The sequence below is a fragment of the Panthera pardus genome, unplaced genomic scaffold (genome assembly GCF_024362965.1).
Source record: "Panthera pardus isolate Hobbes unplaced genomic scaffold, ASM2436296v1 HiC_scaffold_15, whole genome shotgun sequence".
Taxonomy (NCBI): Eukaryota; Metazoa; Chordata; class Mammalia; order Carnivora; family Felidae; genus Panthera; species Panthera pardus.
The window spans coordinates 59,661,636-59,686,178 of record NW_026526710.1 but is presented as its reverse complement, the minus strand read 5'-3'; the positions used below and the strand labels follow the sequence as shown (position 1 = coordinate 59,686,178).

The 24,543-nt window shown below is 46.5% G+C and overlaps 1 protein-coding gene across 1 annotated transcript in view; it reads right to left on the bottom strand.

Moving 5' to 3' along the window:
* Window positions 1–24,543, bottom strand: part of SETBP1 (SET binding protein 1) — a 374,999-nt gene that overhangs the window by 200,719 nt on the left and 149,737 nt on the right.

Below are 24,543 nucleotides of genomic sequence, written 5' to 3'. Positions count from 1 at the left end.
TTTGTTGATGGGTTAGCCATGGGGTGAGAGGGAAAGACACAAGTAAAGGATGATGCCAAGGGTTTTGGCCTAAGAAGTTGGAAGAATGGAGCTATCATTCGTGAAGACTGGAATGCATGGTGTGGGTGATGGTGTAGGTGTGTTCAGTAGCCCAGGAACATCTTGGTGTGGCTGGGAACTGAGAGCTTCAATGCAGAACAGGAGGCACACGGTGGATTTGTGGGCTAATGTGCAGCTGGTCCTGCAACACTAGGTATGCTGAGGGTGTCCTGGGCAAGGAGATTTGAGAGCACTTTGGGGTTTATCCACGTGTAGGCCATGTTGAGAAATCTCCACTATGCAGAACTCCAGATGTACCTGAGGAAATCCTAGATAAATGCAGTAAATCTACTTGCTAAGGACTGAATACTCGTGTGCACCAAAATTCATATGCTAATTCCTAACCCACAATGGGACAGTATTTGAAGATGGGCCTTTGGAAGGTGATTAGGCCATAAGGGTGCAGCCGTCATGCACGGGATGAGTGCCCTTATCAAAGAGACCCCAGAATACTCCCTCAACCCTTCCTCCACGAGAGGACACAGTAAGAAGACAGCCATCTATAAACCAGGTAGCAGACTGTCACCAGACACTGAGCTAGCCAGTGCCTTGACCTTGGGCTTTTCAGCCTCCAGGATTATGAGAAATAAATCTGTGTTGTTTATAAACCACCTAGTTTATGATATTTTGTTATAGCAGCTGAACAGACAAGGCAGTGTTGAACCTGGACTTATTTCATCTCTTAATTTTGTTAGGTGTGAATTTGTTCAGACCAGTAGACTTCTTGTCTGCTCATTCTATTCATGTCTAAATTTTAATTTTGTCTTATTGAGCCCATGTGAATGCTAAATACACTGCGTTCTACAGATACTGTAATGAACAAATAAGATAAAGTCCCTGCCTTCACGGAACTTGAGAGTCTAACTGGGGAAGGCAGCACTACTGCTGAACAACAAAAATAAATGTAATTTAGAGTCATGATACGTTCAAGGAAAAAGAAATATGAGAGAAAAGCATGGGTATGACAAGAGGGTTAATGGAGACCTGATTTAGAAGATGGAGCTAGTCAAGGAAGGCTTTCCTGAGGAGGCAACTATAAGCTGAGCCCTGAAGGATGAGCAGACATTGCTAAACAGACACCTGTTAAAATGGCACTTTAGGGAGACAGAACATCAGACTCAAAGGCCTAAAGCAGGAAAATGGCTTGCAAATCAGAATGGCCCCTACAATCTATAATGTGAAAAGAAAGACTGAGATTAGGACTCCTGAATTCGAAGCCGAAGCCTGGCATTACTTAGCGCTAGGAGCTTGTTCCAGTCACACATCATCCCTAGAGCTGAGTTACTCATCTGTGAAGTGGGAATGTAGATGAGGCAATGACTGCTGCAAAGTAACACATGCCTGATGGTCAGCCAGGGTCAAGTTCAGCTATTAATTCTTCCATGCAGCTTACTCCTGAGCCTCTGTTTTCTTACCCATAAAAAGTGGTAACATGAGCCACCTCCCAGGGATGTTTAGATGATGAAATAAATGCCTGTCAGGAGCACAGGAAGGCAATGCTTCATAAAGATGAGTTGCCTCCCTCTTCCTTAGATCTTTCAGAGGCATGGTGAGGCTAAACTTGTGCCACTCAAGTGGGAGAATGGGGAGAGTATCCTGTGCCACATCAACAGACGGGATAGCTGGCATTAAACTTTGAACCCCTTCTTCTCCCTTCCCTGCCCTCAAGACTATGATCCTCCAAAATTCTCTCACATGAGAGGGTTGTGGGCACTGTGGAGGGATTTGGCCGTGGCTCTGCTGTGGCCAGGTTTTAAGTAGACACCTCAGCATGAGACTGACACTGTGCCTTCCTGGGCTGAGGGCAAGGGTGAGTGAGAGGTGGTTAGAAATGCTGCCTCTTCTCTGGAAGCTTTTATTAGAAACCGGGGATTCCCCATTCCTATTTCAAACTCTTTTGGCCAAACATGAAATGCCCCAAGGTCAAATTTATTAGTGCATCTTATAGCCCTGAGAACTTTTGGCTTCGGTGCCGAATCCCTCTTATCTCCCTTCCCTCCCTGGAGCCTCGTAATTTAGCCAAAGCAGCTGCTCATACCCCACCAACCCCAGAGTGGTTCAATCTGTATACAAAAATAGACACACAGGCGGTCACTGCTGTCATGGGGCCATGATCAGAAACTAGATACACCCAGGACGTTCTCCAGTGAGGGGAAAGAGGAGCTGGTAGATGATTACATGGCAAAATGACAGAGCCTGGGCTGGTCCCCAAAGATCCAGAACGGGTACACGAAGGCACCCGAGAAAAGGTCTGAATTTTACCTGTCTGAAATTTCACTTCCTTATTTCTGAAAGAGGTCCAAAAACTCCTGGCCAGCTCACAGGATTTGTGGGAAAATAAAATGGGATGGGGGGCTATGAATGTCAACCTCTGTCCTTCCTGTTCTACATGTGAAGGGTACTACCGAGGACATCATTATTTACGATAGTAGAAACGATACTCTGTTTTTCATTCAGCTCTCAGCAGACACTTGTTATGGGTCTCTATCTGAGGGCTGTGCTGGTCCCCGATAAACCAGTGGCCACATAAGGGACATACTTAGGGACAGGGGAGGAGTCACTGGACCCTTTGTGGATCTGGCTGTTCCTGAATTGGACTTAGGATTCTTCTCAGTAGAGCGGCAGCTGTGTAACCTGTGGTCCCATACCTTGCCCGGTGGGAATGCAGAGGGAACAGGCTGGGCTTCCTGCAGGTGAGGAACATGGCTGAACAAGTGGCAAGGAGCACAGCCTTGCAGGGAGGCTACAAGGATAGCTTGAATGAAGCTGAGGGCACCACTGAGGCTAGTGGAATTGCCTTTGTTTCCCCTGTGTCTGTGAACAGTGCCCCCTGCCCAGAGGTGTCCCTGAAGGATGCGGAATGGGGGTTGGGCAGGACCCGTGGCTACAGCCTCCTAGCCTGTGCCTATGCATCTCATTATTGAGCAGGCCTGAATCAAAGCAGCTCTGTGCAGCTGCTGTCCTGTTTAATCCATTTGTAATCAAAAGTGATTAGCATGGATGCCTCAGTGCTGAGGTTATTGTGTGTGTGATCAAAGCCATGGCTCCTGCCTGCTTCCCAGAGCTGCCTGCACCTGGGAGGGCATGGCAGGCCATGAGCCTGGGCCACGGGGCAGGCAGCCCCTGGCAGTCTGAAGGAGGGTGGGTACCCTGAGTAGAACCAGGGGCAGCAAGTGCAGCCTCGCCTATGTGAGGCTCTGCAGCCTTGGGGAAGGCTAGCATTCCCAGTCCAGAGGCTTGGGGGAGCAGGTGGACCCAGGGGTGGACCGAGGACAAGCAGAGCTCATTCAGCATTAGTTACACTCCTAAAAAATTCTTAAACTCTGTCACTTTATAGGAAAGAACACTGAGGCCCAGAACAAGGAACACATAACATGCCTGGCAGGCACTTGCATGTGTGTGTGGAGGGAAGGAATGAGACTGGGAAGAGGGAAGGGGCCAGGAGAGAGGATGAGACAAAGGAGGTTTGCCCCAAGTGATGCACAGCTGGGAAGGAGACACAGATGCCAACAGAAGAAAGAATGCAACTGCTAAAGAGGCAAAGTGGGAACAGCTAAGGATTCAAGATGTTCTGGGCCTTTCATAGTTTATGTATTTCTTGCCACATGTCAGCTCCAGTAACTTCCTGAGCCACATCTCCCTAAAAACAGCGAAACCCCAGACCCACCCTTCCCTCTATAAATTCTGCCTGAGTAAAGCTTGATATCCACTTCTCTCTGGTAGTCCAGGTTATGAACATCATTAAGATCCAAATGGAGACTCAACTCCTTCAAGAAGCTTTTCCAGAACCCCTTACCCTAAAGTCTTCTACCACGTTCTCTGTACCACTCATGTGACACGTAGCATGCGTTGTCCTGATAGCTCCTGGGTTGACAGGGGACATAATTCCTTTGAGTATTTATAGAGGATGAGTATATGAGTCCTGCTCCATCATCCAGATTGAAGTTCCCAAGGGCATCTATTGTGTGGTACACTCCAGGACACCCCTCCACACCTGCTTGGGTGGAACAGTTCCTGAATCTTTGACAGGAGACTGGGGAGCTCCATGAAGTCAGAGTTGGACCTTCAGACTTTGCATCTGCCTCCAGACCAAGTACAGTCCTTGGACAGAGACCTGTAGCAAATGCCTGCTGAAGGCTGAATGAAAGACACAGTGAGTGTTGCATAAACATGTGTTTCATTTTGACCTGGTCAGTGAGACTGACTGCCTCTATTTCCACCTAAACTTGAGCACCATTCTCAAGGGGCAGAAGAGAGGAAAAGACCTAGGGTTGGTGGGGAGGGGGAGTGGACAAAGTGAGGAGAACAGGGCAAGAAGCTGCTTTTTCACAAAAAAAGTTTTTCCTAGAGAATCTGAGGGCTCCTCACTTCCATTGGGGATACAAGGAATTAATGGTTCTAATTAATGGTTTGCACATATGACCATTTGCACAGTAATGCTGGATGGGACTGGCCCCTTGAGTTAGGGCAGATTCTAATCTCCCAGCATGGAGAAAAGTCTTTGGGAGTTTCATGCATTTTTAAAGATCGCAATGAGTGCCCAGGATACAAATCCCATGGTATGTCTTGAGTTAATGCCACAGTTTTGGGGAATAAAGGAACACTCCAGATCCAACTTATGTACACTATTGTGGGGTCCTTCACACCAAGAATGATCAAGTTTGGGAGGGGAACGCTAAGTGGGAAGATCCAGAGGCAATTTGGAAACGTTTACAAGAGACCCAAATACTAGGAGAATGGATCTTTCTATTGCTGAGTTCTTCATCACTGTGGGAAGATAACCTCATTCTTCAAAAGGATGAGTAATCAATAATTACCCAGTACAGAATAGGTGACCGATGGTAACAGTCAGCCTTTCTGTGATAGGCTCTCGTGTGTTCTGGGTGCTCCATACAAATCTCATTTGTTTCTCAACAACTTTCCTGAGGAGGCATCAGTTATCCCATATTGAAGATAAGGAATCTGAGGTTAAGTCATTTGCCCAAGACCACACCTCGGAAAGTGGCTGAACTGAGGGCTGACTTCCCTCTCAATTCCACTCTCTCTGCCTCCGAGCCTGTGCACTCTTCTCTGTGGCCTTCTGCATGGCTGGCTCAGCCCCACTCCAGAGAGGCCGTAGCTGAGGTCCTGCAGCTGTGTAACAGGCAGAACCAAGGCACTACCGCACCCTCCTCACCTCTTTGCCCACTCACACTTCAGTGCCTCGCCAGATAGGCAAACCATCCCAGATTCATGCCATCGGGAGATTCAAATAGAATCCTCTCATTTTACAGATTAGTGAGTTGAAGCTCTAAAAGGTTAATCACCTGCTCAACACCACAATGCTAGCTTGTGATAGGCCCAGGCTTAAAAACCAGCTCTCTGACTCCCAGTTCAGTGCCATTTTAGTTGAATTGCGGTATCTGAGAAGAGAACAATGGCTGGGGAATGGGGGCATGGGGACACAGGGGTGGCTGTCTTTTTGGCACTGGTGTTGCAAGGGGACAAAGCTCTACTTAAAATGCTCAGAGGTATTTTACTAATATGTTGCCAACAGGGACACATGGGCCCCATGCCAATCTCCCCGCCCAACAGCAGATCAGGGTGGCTCTGGCATAGGCAACCAATCAGGTCACAGTGTGCTGCATCCATGCGGCCTTTACAAACTACAGAGGCCTCAATGAATGCAGGAGACTGGGGAGAGCAGGTGGAGATTTTCTTCCCTGATTTTTGAGAATCCACAATTTCAGCTTAATTTGTAATAGATAGTGAGCGTAAAGAAAGTGACAACAGGGCCATCAGCTATTCTGTGAGCAACACTTGAGGCCATGGTGCTTCAATATGACTGGAGCCAGCTGTCCAATGCACAGAACGACCTTTGGCCCCATCCTTGGAGAAATGTAATTCTCTTCATGTCTCTTTCTGTCCTTGGGGAGTTAGGAACCAGAGCTGCCAGGATAATCAGAAGGCTTCCTAATGACAACGCTCAAACAAGCAGAGATTACGCATTGTCAGAAATGTAATCTGCAACTCTTCTCATCTTGTTTCATTGTATTTGCATTTTTTAAACCACCTCTTCAGGAAGAAATGAGACACTTGGAGGCCCTCCTTGTTCGTGCACCTAGAGATGTATTTATCTTCTTCATCTTATGTGCCAGGGGAAAAATTAGAATGTGGTGAGTTCAGAGGCCTTCTAGTTTTGAGACTACTAGCCTATAATGTGGGGGTAATACATGTCTTTTCTAGACATATAACCAAACGTGGATTAACTGTGGGTACAGTCTCTGTGAGCAAAGCCAGCTTCTCTGTGTGCTACTTCCCAGCCTTTGGTGAGAACGCCATACAGAGAACACTTGTCCCACGTATGCTGATCTGCCAAGAGCAGGGGTGATGTTCACTGTTCCCTCTGCTCCAACACTGTCTGGTGGCTTTCCATTGTTTGTGATAACACCTACAATCCTTACCGTGGCCTCAAGGCTCCTCACGAACTGGCTGAGCTCTGCCTACCTCTTCACACTAAACCCCCAACCCCTACACTGTTGGCTCACTCAGCTCTAAGCCACAATGGCTTCTGGCACTCCTTTTATACAGTGGTTCACAATTCCAATTGTACTACAGAATTACCTGGTGCATTTTACACACACATACACACACACGTTAGAGATTTTAATTTAATCTCTCCAGGGTAAGGTATGACTCTAGAGAATATTTTAGAGTTGCCAGAGTGATCATGTTGAGCCATGGTTGAGGACTGAGGCTTTAGTGCTCATTCTTTGCTATTCTTAGAATTCTCTTTCCTCGAATGCCTGCCTGCTATCCCTCTAACTTCATGCAGGTCATGATGTGTATCAGAAGCCTTCTCTGGCTCGTCTCTCTGCATCAGCACCTCCTTCTTTCCTCTGTCACTCTCCATCCTCTGGGCCTGTTATCTTTCTTTGTGCATTTATCTCTGACATTTTATTATGCACGTTAACTGGTTTATTATCTATCTTCTCCCACCCCCTATCCCATCCTCCTTCACTGTAAACCCCCAAAGTGCAGAGACTGGTCTTGTTTTAGTCACTGCTTTATCCCAACTTTGCCTGGCACACTGTAGGAAGTCAACAAGAATCTGCTGAACAAAGCACTGCATGGATCTCTCTCTGTGCCACTACTAGAAGGGCTCTGCTTTATGTTCCCAGCACTGGAGATGGGTTTGCAGTAAATCATTCCCACTTTGTCACACAACTACAGGCCAAATTTGGACTTTCAGCCAATGGCCCTGTGTACCCACTGAGAGGGTAACCCTGGACTACTTAGCTCAGTGCTGTCATCCCAGAAGGCACAGAGCTGAGCGTGCAGATGCTGAGTGATAAATGACCATACAGGCACCATAACAGAACTGAGTAAGGCACTATGCAAACAGGAGTGGCCTGAGTGGCCTCTGGCTACGGCAGGCTCCTTTGGAAAACAGGACTTGGAAGTAGGGAAGCAGGACTCAGATTGCTCAATAGTCCCCACAAACATCATCTAGACTGGGACCCTAACTGGGTTGTAACCAGGGTGGTGTCACGTCTGTTCTTTTCTTTTATTTTTTTTTAACATTTATTTATTTTTGAGGCAGAGAGAGACAGAGCATGAACAGGGGAGGGTCAGAGAGAGAGGAAGACACAGAATCTGAGCTCAGGCTCCAGGCTCTGAGCTGTCAGCACAGAGCCCAACACAGGGTTCAAACTCACAGACCGCGAGATCATGACCTGAGCTGAAGTCAGATGCTTAACTGACTGAGCCACCCAGGGGCCCCTCACGTCTGTTCTTAACTTCCCTCCCCACAGTGCTGCCAACTTGGTATCTGTTATAGGCTGTGTCTCATCTCCTCTGTGTAATATCCATCTAGCTTTCTTCTGAGGCATTCATGAGAACCTAGGATGGCCATTTCAGTTAAGTTCTTCTGAGTGACCAGGACTACCCTGTTATAGAGTTCTCTGGAAAGGACAGCACCTCTCATGAGCTCCCAGCCACAGCCCCAGGAAGGAAAGTTCTACACAAGTTGGGGAGATGGTAACAGTCATTGAGACCTATTCAACTTATTGATTTGGGTAAGCAGAGATGAGAGTGGATTCCGGCTGAGATTTCCAAGCAGTAATGATGGAACTGTTAACTGCAGAAGTTAGGACTAACCAGTGACTTTGGGGAAAGACATCCTAATCACACCGGTTTGTGAGAGATTCCTCTAGAATGTGGGGGCTTGGTCATTCAACAACCATTTCCAAAGCAGTTACTATTAGAGCCAGTGGGGTGTTCTTGGTCAGGGCACTTAACCATTTCTTGGCCAGGGTCCTCAACCCTGGCTGTGCCTCATCATCTGAGGTTTTTTGTTTGTTTGTTTTTTTCTTTTTTTACAGATAATGCTCACATATTTCCATTCACAAGGTTCAGAATGAGGTGGGGCACATATTATATTCCATTTATAAGAAATGTTTGGAATAGGTAAGTCCATAGAGACAGAAAATCATCTCTAGTGCTACGTCTGGTGGTGATGGTTAGTGGGTAGAGAGTGACTGCTAATGGGTATGAGTTTCTTTTTGGGAGTGACGAAAATATTTTGGGATTTGATAATGGTGATGGTTGCACAACTCTGTAATATACTGAAAAAATCACTGAACTGTTCACTTTAAAAGTGTGAATTTGGGGCGCCTGGTTGGCTCAGTTGGTTAAGCGTCTGACTCTTGATTTCGGCTCAGGTCATGATCTCATGGTTTATGAGTTTGAGCCCTGTGTCAGGCTCTGCGCTGACAGTGTGGAACCTGCTTAGGATTCTCTGTCTCTCCTTCTCTCTCTGCCCCTCCCTTGTACTCTCTCTCTCTTTCAAAAATAAATAAATCTAAAAAAATAAAAATAAAAGGGTGAATTTTAAAGTATATGAATTATATCTCAATCATTAAAAAGATGCAATGGGAACATTATATTTTAGAATATGAAGGAATAGGACTGGGCATCTGAATTCCACAAGCCACTGGGAAGCACAGGTAGGGTTGAGAATCACTGTACTCACTCCCTGATCCATCTCAAAAGACACTGCAGCGAACTAAGAGTTAAGCTCTCCCCGGGTCACAGGCAAGACTCTTTCTGTAAATCCTGAACCTGTCCCTGAGTTTCTAGGAGGAGGCTCAGAGAGGCTCATGCTCTCAGGCACCTCCAGGAGATCCCTCTGCTAGGCACTGGGACACAAGGAAAGCCAAATTCAGATGCAGCTTTGAACAAAGCTAGATGCTGTCTTCTCATTTAGCCTGGGAAGAAGTATTGCTGCCAACAACAGGCTGTGCTAGCTGAAGATCTTGATTGAATTTCTACATGTATCCCCCCACCCTCCCCCAAGCCAGCTTCCCTCTTGAGTGTAGAGGGTAGATGGTAATTAATTAGAGCTGGGTTCCCTGGTGAATATAGATAAATGAGAAAGCAGCGGCTGGGGGGCTGGCCTTGCCTGGAACGAGCCTAAGAGGGAGCAATGAGCCAGCTGCCGCGGGGAAGGTCCCCAGAGGTCCACATGGTGCTGGGTGTGTGAAATGGGCCATTCCTAAGGGGGCCTATGGTCCTGGAGACCCCCAGCTACAGTTTTCCTCCTCCATATTCAGCGCACTGTGCAAACTAACAGGGGAATTAATCACCCAGAGACCAGAGCCTATCTGCTGAAGAACATCAGAACATCTTGGGGCCTTGAATGGGAATTCAGCTCACGGGTGCCCATGTAGGTTAATGAGATGAAGTGTGAAGCCTCCTGCTTCTTGGAAAGTTCTGTGTGCGTAAATGACTGCAATCAGGCAGCTCTGAGGGGCCAAGGGTAATGAGGAGAGTAAAAGAGGTTGGATGGCTGCCTGAGACTCCTGGAGGTGTCCCAGGCCTCTGAAAAACCATGGTCCAGAGAGGCTATTTAACTGTGGGTGGGAAAACCAACACAGTTAGAAGCAGCACCATGTAGCACAATAACCACACTCAATCAAACGTCCTCAGTTCTGGGTTTTAAAGAGAATGGGGTATTTGTCTCTTTTCTAATCACTACAGCTGAACTTTCTGGCAATTGCCCTATAGTAAAAGAAAACAGCCAGGTATAACTCTTTTCTACCAGTCAGAGAAAACTCTCCCTCACGTGATCAGATCTTATCCATCACAGATTCATATCAAGACTCTTCTTCCCACAATGCCAACCTCCTTCCTGGCCCTACGCATAACTGTGACTGTTACATAATGGTAGAAAGCAAACTTTTCCTAGGCCATATCCATCAGCCCTTCTGACAACCTTAGCCCTCCACATAACCATCCTGATTGTCTGGTTCTGGGAGCTTCCATGTGCCTTGTAAGGCTTCCCTCGCCATCAAGACCCTTCAGCAACTGCCCCTTCTGAACATCTAAACTCCCATTACTGAGCAGCCTTATGGAAATACTCAGTGTCTGTGCCTTGTTGAGTTGGTTAACTGAGTCATATTTTTACCTGCCCCTCCAGCTGGATGATAAGAGCCTACAGGACAAAGCCCATGGTTTCTCTCCCCTTGCTGTGTGATGAGTGGAACAGATCTACCTGGCTTCAAATCTCAGTTCTGGACTTATTAACTGTGCACACTTGAGCAATTAGGAAAACTTCTGTCAGTTTACCCTCTCCCACACAGACTGAGGTTCCACACATCTCATGGCTGCCAGAAGCAGAGGCCACCGTGTGAGAAAGTAAGAAGCAGAAAATGTGTCCCTCTAACTGAAGTCACAGCAATGCAGCAGCAGCTTAGCAGTTTTCAGTGTGTGCGTGTGCATATGCGTGTGTGTGTGTGTGTGTACGTGTGTGTGTGTGTGTGCGTGTGAGAGAGAGAAAGAGAGAGGGAAGGAGAGGGACACAGAGAGAGTAAGGGGAAGGACAAATCCACCAAAGAGAGGGAGAGAACTATATTTGGATGGGGGGGGCTGATGTTCCTGACAGAACTTAGACAAACTATAAATCAAACAGCACATAACTGCTGATATCAAATATACTCTCTTTCTGTACTACATCAAAAAGCTTTAATTAACAACTCATTTATTTCAGTGAGAAATTCCCTTATCACAAATAAGTGTATTATAAGTCAAAGAATAGAATCGCACACACACGTAGGGAAAAAAAAGGAGTGAAAATTGAACCTTTGGAAAGAGAATACAGAAGAATCTGGATCAAAGATGAAAAGTGTTTGTGGACTTGGGAGGTCAGCAGGGCCAAAATGGAGACTTCATTTGTGGAAAATAACATCCTATCTCTGTCTGCTATGGGGACACTCTAATGGAGGTGCTTGTGAAGATGAATTGTTCCTGAATTTATGAATGACCGTCAATGAGGATGCACTGAGCCTCTCCATGTACAAACTTGCTGCTCATTTCTGAAGTCCCACTGTGTGCCCAGACTCACATGAAGCACCATGATGGATAAACAATCAATCCTCCTCCTTGTCCCGAGAATACCTTTGAAAGGCTTGCCCTCTGGCAGCAGAGATACGTGACCTTTGGCAAAGTACCAAGGAGAGACACATGCCATAGAAATGTGTGGATGCTGAGGACTGTGGCTGGCTCCAGTAGGCAGGGTTTTCAAGCAGGATCTTGAAAAATGGGTATCAGGAGAATTCTGCTCTGGTCCCTGCTCTGCCACTAACTTCGTTTGTGCCTTCATGGATGAGACTCAGTTTTCCCATGTGTAAAATGGGAGAGGCTACAAATTCAAACAAGTCATGTGAGTGTAGTGGGTCATCTGAGGAGCAAGGAGTGAACCCGAGTACCAAAGCCCGGACTGCTTTACACCAGAAGCCCAAATTCTCACATTGATGTACTATGTGTGGATATGCATGTATGTGCACGTGAGAAATGTCCTTACTTTCAAATGTTGGCCAATTTTGGTCAAAATTTGACCCAAATATTTGGATCAAAAAAGATGTCTGTGGGATGAATCTGTCCTGTCCCCCACCCCCACCCCATCTCCCCCCATTGTGTGAAGCCTCTGGACAAAATGTTATCAGAAGCCCCTTCCATTTCTCACATCATGTGACTGCCTAGTGAGATGCTCTCCTACCTCTCTCCTTCTCAAATTCCTGATACAAATATACCACTTCTGAATAAGAGAAGTGAACCAGCGAATGAAGGGTGGGCTCACCAGGGCTCCCTTGCGTTTGGAAACAGCTCTGGCCTGAGTGACCTGGCTGCTGTCAGTCTCCTTGGTAAATCAGTTGGTGGACCCTGGGTCCTCATGTATAGAATGAAGGGGCTGCCCTAGGAGGCCTCCAGGGTCCCTACCAGCTCAAAGGTCATGGCTCATGACTTCAGCATCTTCAGGTGGTTTTGAATAAACAGCCAATGGGAATCCACATGAGAGATCAGGGCCTACCCTATCTATACTGGTTCCCTGATTCAGATGGGAAATGAGGACAACAGATGAGCAGGGCAGCCAGACCAAAGCACACTCATAGAATGGGGAAATGTTTATTTTGTGGTCTTTCCTTCCAGCTTCTTTCTCTACCCATCCTGTCTCTGCTACCCAGAAGGCATCCTCACCATTGGAGGCCTAACCTCCACAATCCATGTGATAACTTGGTAAACTGAAGACAACTTCCTTTTGGGAATTCATAGTCTGTGCAGTCTTCCCAATCAAAAAAGTTGGCTCTTAAATGATATTTCAGGCACCCTGAGGGTGACTGTGAGATATTGTTAGGGGAGGGTCCCATGCTGGTGCCCTTCAGATCCTATGACTGAGGTAGTCACCTGCTCCACCTGGTAGTAAACCTGTCCCCAGAGAGCAGTGTTGTGAGGAGTGAAGCTATAGGGCTTTCCTGTTCCAATAAAAATCGACAATTTACTGTAATTTGGTTGTGATTTAACAATGCTTTTAAAAGAGGAAGTAAATGGCTCATAAAGTCTGGTGACCTATTCACTCTTGTGTGCTTCATCAGGCCCTCCCTCTGAGCTGGTGCCCTTCATACCCCAGCCCTCCCAGGGAAAGAACAGGGATGAGTGAGCTCCAAGTGCAGGGAGCCTGATTTCCACAGTCCAGGTGGCGACCTGCAATGTTCTTCATCCCTCCCTCTGTCTTTCTGTCCCTCTCTTTCTTTCCTTTCCTTTCTCCCACTCCCTTGCTCTTTTCTTTCCTTTTCTTTTTTCTGAACAATGAAAGTTGAATGGCAATGCAAATCTCAGTCTCTCCTTAAAAACCCCGGCCAGGGAGGCAGCGTGTCACCCATATTTATGAGCTTTAAATGGCTTTTATCAAAGTGAGGTCGCACTAAATCACGCCCGAGCTGTCATAAATACAAATGAGTCGACATAGGCTGCAACAAGCCTTCGGGGAAAATTATATGATGTGCTGTTGCAGTTATGGTATATCACACAGGGAGCTCATATATTTCCACTGGCAAGGTAATCCGATCCTCCAGAGGACTCTAATGGGTGAAAAGAGGCAGCAAGTGGGAGTGAATCTCACAAGGGATGGGATGGTCGCATGCCTGATGAGTGAGAGACCTTTCTCTGGATGCTGATATTTTAAAGAACCAGCCTGTTCACAGGAAGGAGGTAATGGATGGAATCTTAAATATTTTATGGGAATTTCCTTATTTAGAATCAACCAATTAATTATAAGACTAGTGGAGGGGGGCCATGGACTAGCAGTCAAGAGACTTGTAGCTCTGGCACTGAACGTAGTTACCTCACTTTGGCCATGGGTGGTTTTAAAATACACCTGTGAATTCTTTGATACTCTTCCTTTCAAAAGATGAAACCTAATCCCACTTTCCTTCAGGGTGGGCTGGTTTTAATGACTCATTCTTAATGAACAGACTGTAGCAGAAGCGAGGTGTGTGACTGCCAAGGCTAGGCCATAGAAGGTATTGTGTCTTCCTCCTTGAATCACTTACTCTAAGAAAAGCCAGCTGCCATGTTGTGAGGACACTCAAGCAGCTCAATGGAGAGTCCACATGGTGAAGAACTGAGGCCTCCTGCCAAGAGCCAGTGCTAGCTTGCCAAGAATGTAAATGAGCCTTAGAAAGGGATCCAACAGCCCCATCAAGCCATCAGATGATGACTACGGTCATGGCCAACATCTTTCTTGACAGCAACCTCATGAAACTGAGCCGGAATGATGTGGCTAGGCTGCTTCTAGAGTCTTGACCCACAGAAAATCTGAGAGGTAATAAATTTTTATTGTTTTAAGCTATTAAATATTGGGGTAATTTTTATACAACAATTGATAACTAACACAAGGGAATAAACTAAAACTATCTAAACCCTGGCTACATATCATCTGTTTAAAAAGGATTTGATGCTCAGGTTCTATACAGACCAACTGGAACTAAGTCCCTCGGCCTGGTGAGGCCCCAGCATTGGCATTTTATAAAGCTCTCCAGGTGATTCTAAATGTACTGCCAGGATTGAGTTCCACTGAACTAGATGCATTTTATGTTCTAAAATACTTTTTACAATTTTACAAAATCTCTTGGCAGGTCTGGGAACTGGGAATGTGAGAGTTGGTCTATTTCTTCATTCCCAACTCCCTCCCATTACTCCAGATGCCTGGACACTGTCCAGGAGAGCCAAAGACAATTCCCTTACTCCAGCTGGTGAAGCCTGGCCTGAGACAAAGAAGTATATTTTAAGATGTAAAATGTCATTACAATAAGAATGAATCCTGGGGAACAGGATGCATCCTGGGGAATATGAAACAGCCCACATTTGAGGAGAGCAGGCATTGATCAATTCCCTCAGCCCACTGCATGAAGAGAGTCAAAGGTGGGCCATGCTTGGCTTAGCAGAATCCTTCTGAAAGAGAGGAGTGCTGTAAAGCATGAATCCCTCTTGGTGGAGTACCATGTCACTGCTGGTCTAGCAAGGGTGCCCGTGGTGCTGAGAAGCAGTAACACACTGGAATTTGAGCCAAAAGACTTACTGCTCATTGGCTGCAAGACCTTGGATGGGTCAGTTCATGTCTGTGACTCAGGGTCTGCATCTGTAAAAATGGAAATTATATACCTGCCATATGGACCTTGTCCTATGGAGTAATGAGACAATAGAGGTGAAAAGCCTTCTAGATAGTAGTGCACAGGTGTCAGAGTGCTATATTCCTGAATCATGGAAATCCATGGGCAGAATTCCACTACCAGCCCAGGTCTCCTTCTCTGAGGAAAAATAAACACTAAATCCATTAATAAATAACAATATGGATCCAGAGGATAATTTGCCCTCAAATGGCCAGAGACCTTCTCATAGTGTACTAATAGTCACATGTTATCATGATTGTTCTTCACCTGTTCTTCCTATGGACGTTTCAACACAATCTTCTATGCCATTCCTGGGTATCTAGCAAAATGTCAAGTCTGAGTCCCTCCTTCATTCCTCCATCTGTTCATTTAGTAAGGGTTTACAGGTACCTTAAAAGCCATATGGGCAAAGAATGCTCATCATATCTACTTTTATCTCGCATCTCCACTAATCTGGATGCTCCACTTTGGTCCTCAACCCCTTGCTATGGCCTCAGACAGCCTGGCCATGATACTGCACATTTGCCTCAGCCTTGGTGTCATTTCTAGTGGTGGAGACTCATTTTGGAAACTTAGGGCTGGGCTCCCATGAGAATGGATGATGCTTACGGGCAGGACCACCCCCCACATTCTCTGTATCACCGATAACAGTAGCTGAGAGCTGGTAGGTGCTCAAAAAGCCAGTGTAGGCTGATAGGCAGTGCCACAGTGGCAGTGCCAGGTTAGCCAGGTATCTGAATCAATCTCCTCCTTCCATATCTGCACAGCAGCCTGCCCATCCCCTGAGGAGTGAGGGGATTAGATTTGCTGGGTGAGTGGAATGTCTCCCACCTTGCTGGTAGCCTCTTTACCCTGGCTTCCCACTTCTGGAGCACAATTGCTGTGGCTCATTCACATGCCTGAAGATGCTGCCAGATGAGTATTCCAGGCTCCCCAGAAGTCCTTCCCAGGTCTCTCATCTGTCTACTCTGTAATACTTAATTCTTTGGAAAGAAGCAAAAATAAGGCTGGGTTTTTTTTTAAGATATTAAGAAAATCATTCATTGCTGGGAAGTCACATCAGGGTCTCATCCTTCAAACCGACAGTTGAGTGTGTATCAGCCTGAGAGAGAGCCTGATTATTAGTTTTAAAGAGCTTATTTCATTCTCTTAAAAATGGGATCAGTTCATCTTCGTCACATCTGTCTGTGCGTGGCTCCTGCATGCCACAACAACTGTCAGCTCCAGGCATTATGTTATTAAGGTGTTAGGGGGGTGGGGTCTGCCTGGGTATGTGTGTATGTGTGTTTTCCAAAGGAGCAAACAATGAGACTTAGAGTAGGAGTAATTAATGGGGTTGGTTTGCTCATTTGCATTCAGGAAGGGGCTGGAAAGACAATCACCATCCAGCCCACTCCATACCCCAGTGGCCAAAGATAGAAGAGGAACCATAGAAGACAGCTAGGGCTTACTTATCTAAGCAGCAAGAGTAAGGCCTTGTAGTAAATCAAATCACATTATGAAGGGATGTGGCAAAGGCAGTGCAACTGTTGCAAGTGTGCGTTTCCCTCACACCCCAAGGGCCGCCTAATTTCAGCCAGGTGACCCATCACAACTGCGGGAACGGTTCCAGATATCCCCAACACCTGTTCACAACTTTTTGTGGTGCCCAGACTCCTTCCCATTTTGTTAGAAATGAAGGCAAGAGCTAAGTGAAAACATCAGAAGAAAGAGTAGATTCTTCTAGTGTTTTGCTCTATATTGAAGTCTACCATTCTTATCAATGGGAAGAAACTGCACAGTGTCTGCAGTGAGGGTAGCATAGTCCTAAATGTCAATACAAAAGGAAGAGATAAGTAGGAAGAGACTTGTATGTTGAAATACGTGGTGGCTAACATGGGGCAGATAATGAAATGCTAAACTGAATGCAGCTGCGTGTTAAACATGGCTCACAAAATATGTTTCACGGATGACTAAGAGAGCCGAAGGGCACAGCCAGGCACGGGATGCTTCTAGCAGAGGAGACCTGAAAGAACCCTCCAGACTGAGAGCATCTTCATTATAGAAGGGAGAAGGGAGGGCCCACCAGGCACAAGCCAGCAAGAGGAAACAAGTACAGGCAGCAAACAGACTTGAGGATTCTGGAAACGTGAGGCACACAACCTATAACAGGGAATGGTGAGCAATTCAGCGGAACAGATACTAACTGGGTGTGCCTAGAGAAAGACGTGTGTTTGCATATGTCTCTGTGCACTCTGAGGACTCTAGGGCAGATAATCTGAAATGACAGATAATCAAAACATCATTTAGCATGTATCTATGTCCTGGAGTTGATATGGATGTGTGAGGAGATAGACGGCTTGCAACACTTTCCATGAAACAATAAAATGCCTCAAAAGATGTGGGTCTGCTGTCTACTAGTCCTATGAATGCATCTGTTTCTCCTAGTTCCAGCCTCCAGCAAACAGACAGCATCACCTTTCAGGCTGAGGCAAAACATCCATCTGCACTGTCCAGTGTGCTTGAGGCCAGGCCTTTCCTCTGCGTCCCCATCTTAAGGCAAGGAAGCCAGTTAAGTGATGATTATGTACAAAAGGCACATTCTCTTAAGTTTCTGCAGAACTGAATATATAATAACCCCATAGTCATTATCAAGTAAAAGATAGGCTATACTGAATAAAATATATACTGTGTTAATAAGTGACTAACAATGAAATAAACCTGCTGTGGATCACAATGCTGATAATTTACCTGCAGATAATTGAGTTCCCATGCAGGGGGAAGGCCTGTCTCCTCCAAGAAGCCTGGTTGACACTTTTTGAGCCAGAATGAAGCACTGCTGCTCTCTCCTCAGATCATAATTTCTAGTTCTCTTGTGCAGTCAGTGTTGGTTGAAGGAAGAAGTGCATATCAAAGACCGCCCTAGTTTAACAGGGACCTATATCCAGGGCACTTACACAGTGACCTGCTAGTACTGCTGGTTTCCAAGACATCAAACAAGGTTCTTAGCCTGTGGAGGAGAGCTTGTCATGCCCTCTGGCGATCCTTGGCGGGGGCTGGGGGTTGGAGAGTATAAACAACTCAAAAATTAATATGGAAAGATCCTTAAAGGAGAAATGGAAATGGACAGTGAGAAAATCCTGGCCACATAGAGTTACTGCAAAATAGGGATATAAGTGACAGGGCCAAACAACTGCAAGTGGCTCGTTATATATAGGGACACAACAAGAATTCCATGGTCCTCACAGGCTGGGTGTGACTAGAAAACCTTCCAGAGACAGATCACAGTGAAAACTAAACTGGGCAGGAGTTGGAAGAGCCAAGGACAGTGGGATCTGTCACATACTGCCTTTCCCTTGGGAAGTTCATAAACCTGGTCTTTCTTTTTCTCATCTGCCAAACTGACATTTATAAATCTGTACTAGCCTAGAACTACCCAGGCTAATATTGAGAAGCAAGAAAAAATATGACAAAGAAACAGAGGGCAAGCCATGGCTATCAAAGCATTGTTTTAAAACAGGGAAGAGGGACTGTAAGAATCCTAAAAAAAGAATGGGGTAGAGTGGACAGGGGAGGACTGGAGTGGAGTGGAGTGGAATGGAGTGAAATGGAATGGGGTGGGGTGGGGTGGAATACAGTGGAATGGAATGGAGTGGAAGAAAAGTGGAGTAGAATGGAATGGAGTGGAGTGAAATCGGGTAGAGTGGAATGGAGTGGAGTGGAATGGATTGGAATGGAGTGGACTGGAGTGGAGTGGAGTGAAGTGGAGTTGAGTGGGGTCAGGTAGAGTGGGGTGGAATGAAGTGGAGTGGAATGGAGTGGAGTGGAGTGGAATGGAATGGAATGGAATGGAATGGAATGGAATGGAATGGAATGAAATGGAGTGGGGTGGGGTGGGGTGGAATGCAGTGGAATGGAATGGAGTGGGGAAAAGTAGAGTAGAATGGAGTAGAGTGGAATGGAGTGGAGTGGAGTGGAATGGAGTTGAATAGAGTAGAATGGAGTGGAATTGAGTGGGGTCAGGTAGAGTGGGGTGGAATGGAGTAGAGTGGAGTGGGATGAAATAGAGTAGGATGGGATGGAGCGGAACGAAGTAAAGTGGAATGCAGTAGAATGGAGTGGAGTGGAGTAGAATGGAGTGGAGTGGAGTGGAGTGGAATCAAGTAGAGTGGAGTGTAATGGAGTGGAGTGGAAGTGGAATGGAATACAGCAGAATGGAGTGGAGTGAGGTGGATTGAAGTGGAATGGAGTGGAGTGGAAGTGGAATGGAGTAGAGTAGAATGGAGTGAGTGGAATGGAGTGGAATGGATTAGAATGGAGTGGAGTAGAGTGGAATGGAATAGAACAGAATGGAGTGGAATGGAATGGAGCTGAGTGAAATGGAGTGGAGTGGAGTAGAATGCAGTGGAGAGGAGAGGAGAGGAGTGGAGTGGAATGGAGTGGAATGGAGTGGATGGGAATGGAATGGAGTAGCATGGAGCAGAGTGGAGTGAACTGGAGTGGAATAGAATGGAGTAAAATGAAGTGGAGTGGAGAGGAGGAGAATGGAGTGGAGTGGAGTGGAGTGGGATGGAGTAGAATGGAGTGGGGTGGAGTGGAGTAGAATGGAATGGAGTAGAATGGAGTGGAGTAGAGTAGAATGGAATGGGGTGGAATGGAGTAAAGTGGAGTAGAATAGAAGGGAGTAGAGTGGAGTGGAGTGGAGTTGAACGGAATGGAGTAGAGTGGAGTGGAGTGGGATCAGAAACAGTGAGGTGGGGCGGAATGAAGCAGAGTGGAATGGAGTGTGGTGGAGAAGCCTGTGGACTCCACACCTGTGAGCTCCATCATTAACATGACCTGGTTGGGCCTAAGTACACTTCCAGCTCTTCCATTTCCTGAATTTGACAATCCAACACCCTTTCTTGGATAGCAGCAATACCGAAGCTGAAGTGTGCTGTTAAACAAGACCAAACCAAGGAGAAGCTATGGCATTCTTAAAAAATGAAGTTGGGTGGGGGGTGGCAGGGGGAGGAAAAGAATGAAAATTTGACTGCAGTGTGTTTATAAAAAGCTGATATGTAATTCAGTGTTTGTGGAAACTTTTCTGGTTTGTTTGGTGGCAGAAACAAAATTGGAAACATGGAAAGTACATAAATATCATTTACAATTAAAAAAAAAAAGAAACTTGTAAAGATTAAGCAAAATGATGCCTGTGATTGTGCTCTGAAAAGTGTGGGGTATTATTCCAATAGAAGGGATTGTTGTCCATGGCCAAATACTTCACATGGTTATTTGTTGGATCAGAGGCCAGAAGGGCTCCACATGGGCTCCCCTGACTACCAGAGCAGACAGTGAGAGGCACTCACTGAATTCCAAGAAGGAACCAGGACCAGAATGCCTTCCCACACATCTATTGTTTAAGACCTGCATTTACATTCTTAAAGATTCACACTCTTGGAGTTTTTGCCCTAGGCCTTCTTTTAAAATGCAAATACCTCTGGGAAGGCTGACACTTTTAACTAATTCATTCCTAGGTGTGGAGAAGAGGTTGTGAAGTGGACAGCTGGCTGGTCTGAAGTCACAATTTGGGGGAGCCTAAGGGTGGTATGAACTTGGCAAATAAGCCACTTGACCTTTTAGGCCCTCAGCACCTTCATAAGAGAAAGGGACACTGGGCAGGTAAATAAGATGGACCCCTCTAAACCCTAAAATGAAATTACGTGATGTACAAGATGCAGCGTTGCCAGATAAAAGGGCAAGCGGTTACATTTGAATTTTGGACACAAGACAAATACTTTTTAGTGTAAGTATGTCCCATGTATACTTATACTAAAAAAGATATTTGTGGGAGTCCTATATTTTTATCTGCTAAATCTGGCAACTTTAATTAGATAGGCTTTTCTCTCCAGAGGGGAGAATTTGAGAGAGAGCAGGGCAGTGAATGGAAAGGCAGGGAACAAGGAGACAGGGGAAGTAGGGAAGCAGTTCCAAGCATAATGCTGTCCCCCTCACAATTCTTTGAGGGCTGACCTAGCATGATGACATTCACAAAATGATCCTCACCCATGGGCTTCAGTGAGATGCTGGGACTGTCATCCCTTGGAAGGCAGTGCGCCCCAGGGAGAGCTGTCCTGAGCAATGAGTGACCAGTTCTCTGCCTGTGCCCTGAGCCTCCACTGCTCCTTCCAACACAATGACCTTCCTAAAACACAATTTTTCTCACCTCCCTCCTCCATTGATACTCTTCCATGGCTCCTTTTAGTTGATCAGTGAAATCCAAGCTCCCTAGAAGCTCCCAGATGGTCCCCATCTGACCTGCTATAGATTGCCCCCCAGCCCCAACCCAGGCTGTTCTCTGGTCTCTCTGCCTTCTACTTTCTAAGCCAGCCATACCCCTTCCTCCATCACCTGCCTACAAAAATGCTTGTCTCTCCAGAGACTGTACCCTTTCCAAAGAACTGGCCCTGGCTCCCAGCTCTCTCCTTTGGATTTAGTTCATCACCTTCCACTCTCCAGTCTCCGGGGAGGGGGGGGGGACACTCTGGTAAGCAGGGAACTGCATGGTATTCCCACTGTGCACTCCCACTGTGGGTCACTTCCTACACAACTCCTTGAAGGCAAGCGCTGCTGTCTTATTTCATCTCTGAAACTCTTGTCCCTGCCACAGCACCTGGCATTTGATGAATACAGTAATTATGTGATAGATTATTACATTAGGACAGTTGCTGAAGAAATGATAAGTCCCTTTCTCTCCACCTCTGTGCCTCTCCTCTAACTCCTGGGGGGGTCACAAATCATCTCTGGAACTAGCCACTTTCTACCCATCCCCATATTCCCCACCTGCACTCTGGTGAGAGCACTGAGCAAGTCTTCCTTTGAATTCACAGTTTTGAGCTAGCGTTTACCATTTTATAACCTATGCTCTCAGTCTAGCTTGTATTTATGTAGCAATTAACCATCAATCTCCTGGCGCCACTTCTTGAACTATTTTCTGTATTGCCATTCCCATCAACAATTATGTCCTCAGAGCTTTCTCTAAGCAAGGCCTAGTATCATGTTCTTGGTGAGGAAGGAAGCCAGAAAATGAGGTCCCAGCCTTCTGGGAGCTTCTATGTATATGGTAAAATGCAAGGTGACCCACAGGTCAGCTGAATCATCCTAGAAGACCTGTAGACAATGGGTGCAGTCCCATTACTTTATGTTAAATGAGAAGTCTGATGCCTGCCTCAAGTTTCTACAAATTCTTGGAGTCCAATCTGTATTCCTATTTTTCATTTTCTATTCTGATATGAATCAAGATCTCCCCGCCCCCACCCCGCCCCCTGCCGCCTGGCCCTGCACATACCTGTTTTTCCACTTCCTACTCTGGTCTCTTTTCACATTTTCTTTTCTCTTTTCTTTTCTTCTCTTTTTTTCTTTTTCTTTTCTTTTCTTTTTTTTTTTTTTTTGGCAGAACAATCAGTTTCCTTTCATGCCAAGCCTTGAAGGCCTCACCTTTCACACTCCAAACCGAATTATTTGTCAACAAAAAACCCACGCACTGTCTCAGAGACAGAATCAAAGGCAAATCTCATAATTTGAAAGATTCGTCTTTCCCATTTCCTAACTATAGTAAGTAATACACAGAGTGTAAGCTATACGCCAGGAGAGCTTGGAGTAAAAAGTGACCATTTTCGATAGAGAAAATGTAACCTTGGTTAAACCATGCTCTCGGGATTGAACGAGACTAACCCATGCGTGCATGCCACCCTGGTGGGCAGGAACACAGGGCTCACTATCCTTCCTTCCTGGGAGCTGCCCTGTGACCTGTTACTGCCTGGGCTCTGAGTGCTCGGTCCTATTTTCGTGTCACTGCCCATCCAGTTCCAAGGCGGACCTGACCCAGGCAGACCATGGCACATGTGGGCTCTGGTGCCCACACCTGCTCTCCTGGTCTTCCAGACTCTTGTCTAGCTTATTCATCACCCTCCCAGCTCTCTGGCCACAGCAAACTGCCATGCTCTCATTTCTTAGAACACTGGAGGAAAACTACCTCTGCTAGGCTCTCAGCAAGTTTTCCTCTCTCCAGAAAGATAAGCCTAGCCCAAACTCAATTGCTGCTTAACTTCAAAGACTCTAGAAGCAAAGGTTCTCAAACTGGAATATGTATCAGAAACATCTAGGTTGCTGAGCCCCATGTTCTGAGCTGAGGCCCAAGATTTTGTATTTCTCATAAGCTCCCAGGTGCTCGTGGTGCCTAAGTAAGTATTGGCCCAGACCCTGACTTCCAGCATGCCCAGCTTGAGTGCTCTTAGGCATAAGGCCCAGCATCATGGGCCCCTGATCAGAGCCAACGCTTCCCTTCCACCCTGAGGGCCCCCAGGAACACATGGCAGTGATGAGTTGGGAAGGAGACTGCTCTAAGGGGCGGCCCTAGCCTGCTGCAGCCATTTGTCCGATGTGATTAAAAAACAAATATGACATGCTTCAGAGGCCAGAGAACTGGGAGAGCTGGGACCTGGCTTGCAGAACAGCGTGTATTTTGTGCAACCAGCCTAAACAGAGTGGGGGAGGGGTGGGGCAGACAGCTGTTTCTCATTCAGGGACCAGCAGGGCCCAGGGAGTGGGAAGCCTAGCACAGCACTGCCCCACCAGGCCCCTGTAATCAGAACCCAGAGGGCACATGAGCAGTTCCTCAGAGGGGCAGGGTGAGGGGAGGGAGCCCTGGGAGGACAACCCAGGAGACAGTGAGTTTGCAGACATAGGCTGAATCCAGCAAATGTCCTGATGTTTAAGGGAATGGGTGACGACTGCTATCTAGTTCTGTCATGACTCACTTGCATCCTGGGATTCTGAGGAAATTCAGCCTTACCAGAGAAAGGGCTGGAGGGGGCTCTGTGGTGGGGCTTTTTCTCTGATGAGGTGTTTTTCAGAGAGTGGTCAGAAAATGGGGGTGGGGGGCATTAGGATCTCCTGAGCACTTAGGGAATGTCTAGATTCCCAGACACTCTGAGATTTGCAGAGTCAGCATCCCTGGGGGTAGACCGAGATCTGGCCTGGGCATCTGCATGCTACACAACCTCCCCAGTAACTGTTGTGTTAGCATGTGTTCCAGCAGAACAAGAACAGCTTGGGCTGCAAGTGCACCGGAAGCTGAGGGCCTCTCCAGTTCTTTGTCATCAAATCCATAAAGGGTGTCCAACTTCACCTAAAAGCTCTGGCAGTCAGGGAGCCCCTGGACCGGAAGGAGGGCTCCCTTCTATACACTGTCCCCCAAAGACCACATTTCTCCAGAGCCAAGGGGAGCACTTCGTTTCTAGTTCTCGGCATTTTCTAATCTATTTAGTAATCAATAAATACTTATTAAATACCAATTTTGTTCTTATTACCCCACCAGGGAAATACAAAGAGGTATGAGCCACAGTCCCTGACAGCCTGAGAGGAAGTGCAGACAGATCAAAACGGCAACTCAGCTCCAACGGACACCCTCAGGAGGCAGAAAGCACAGCACAGTGAC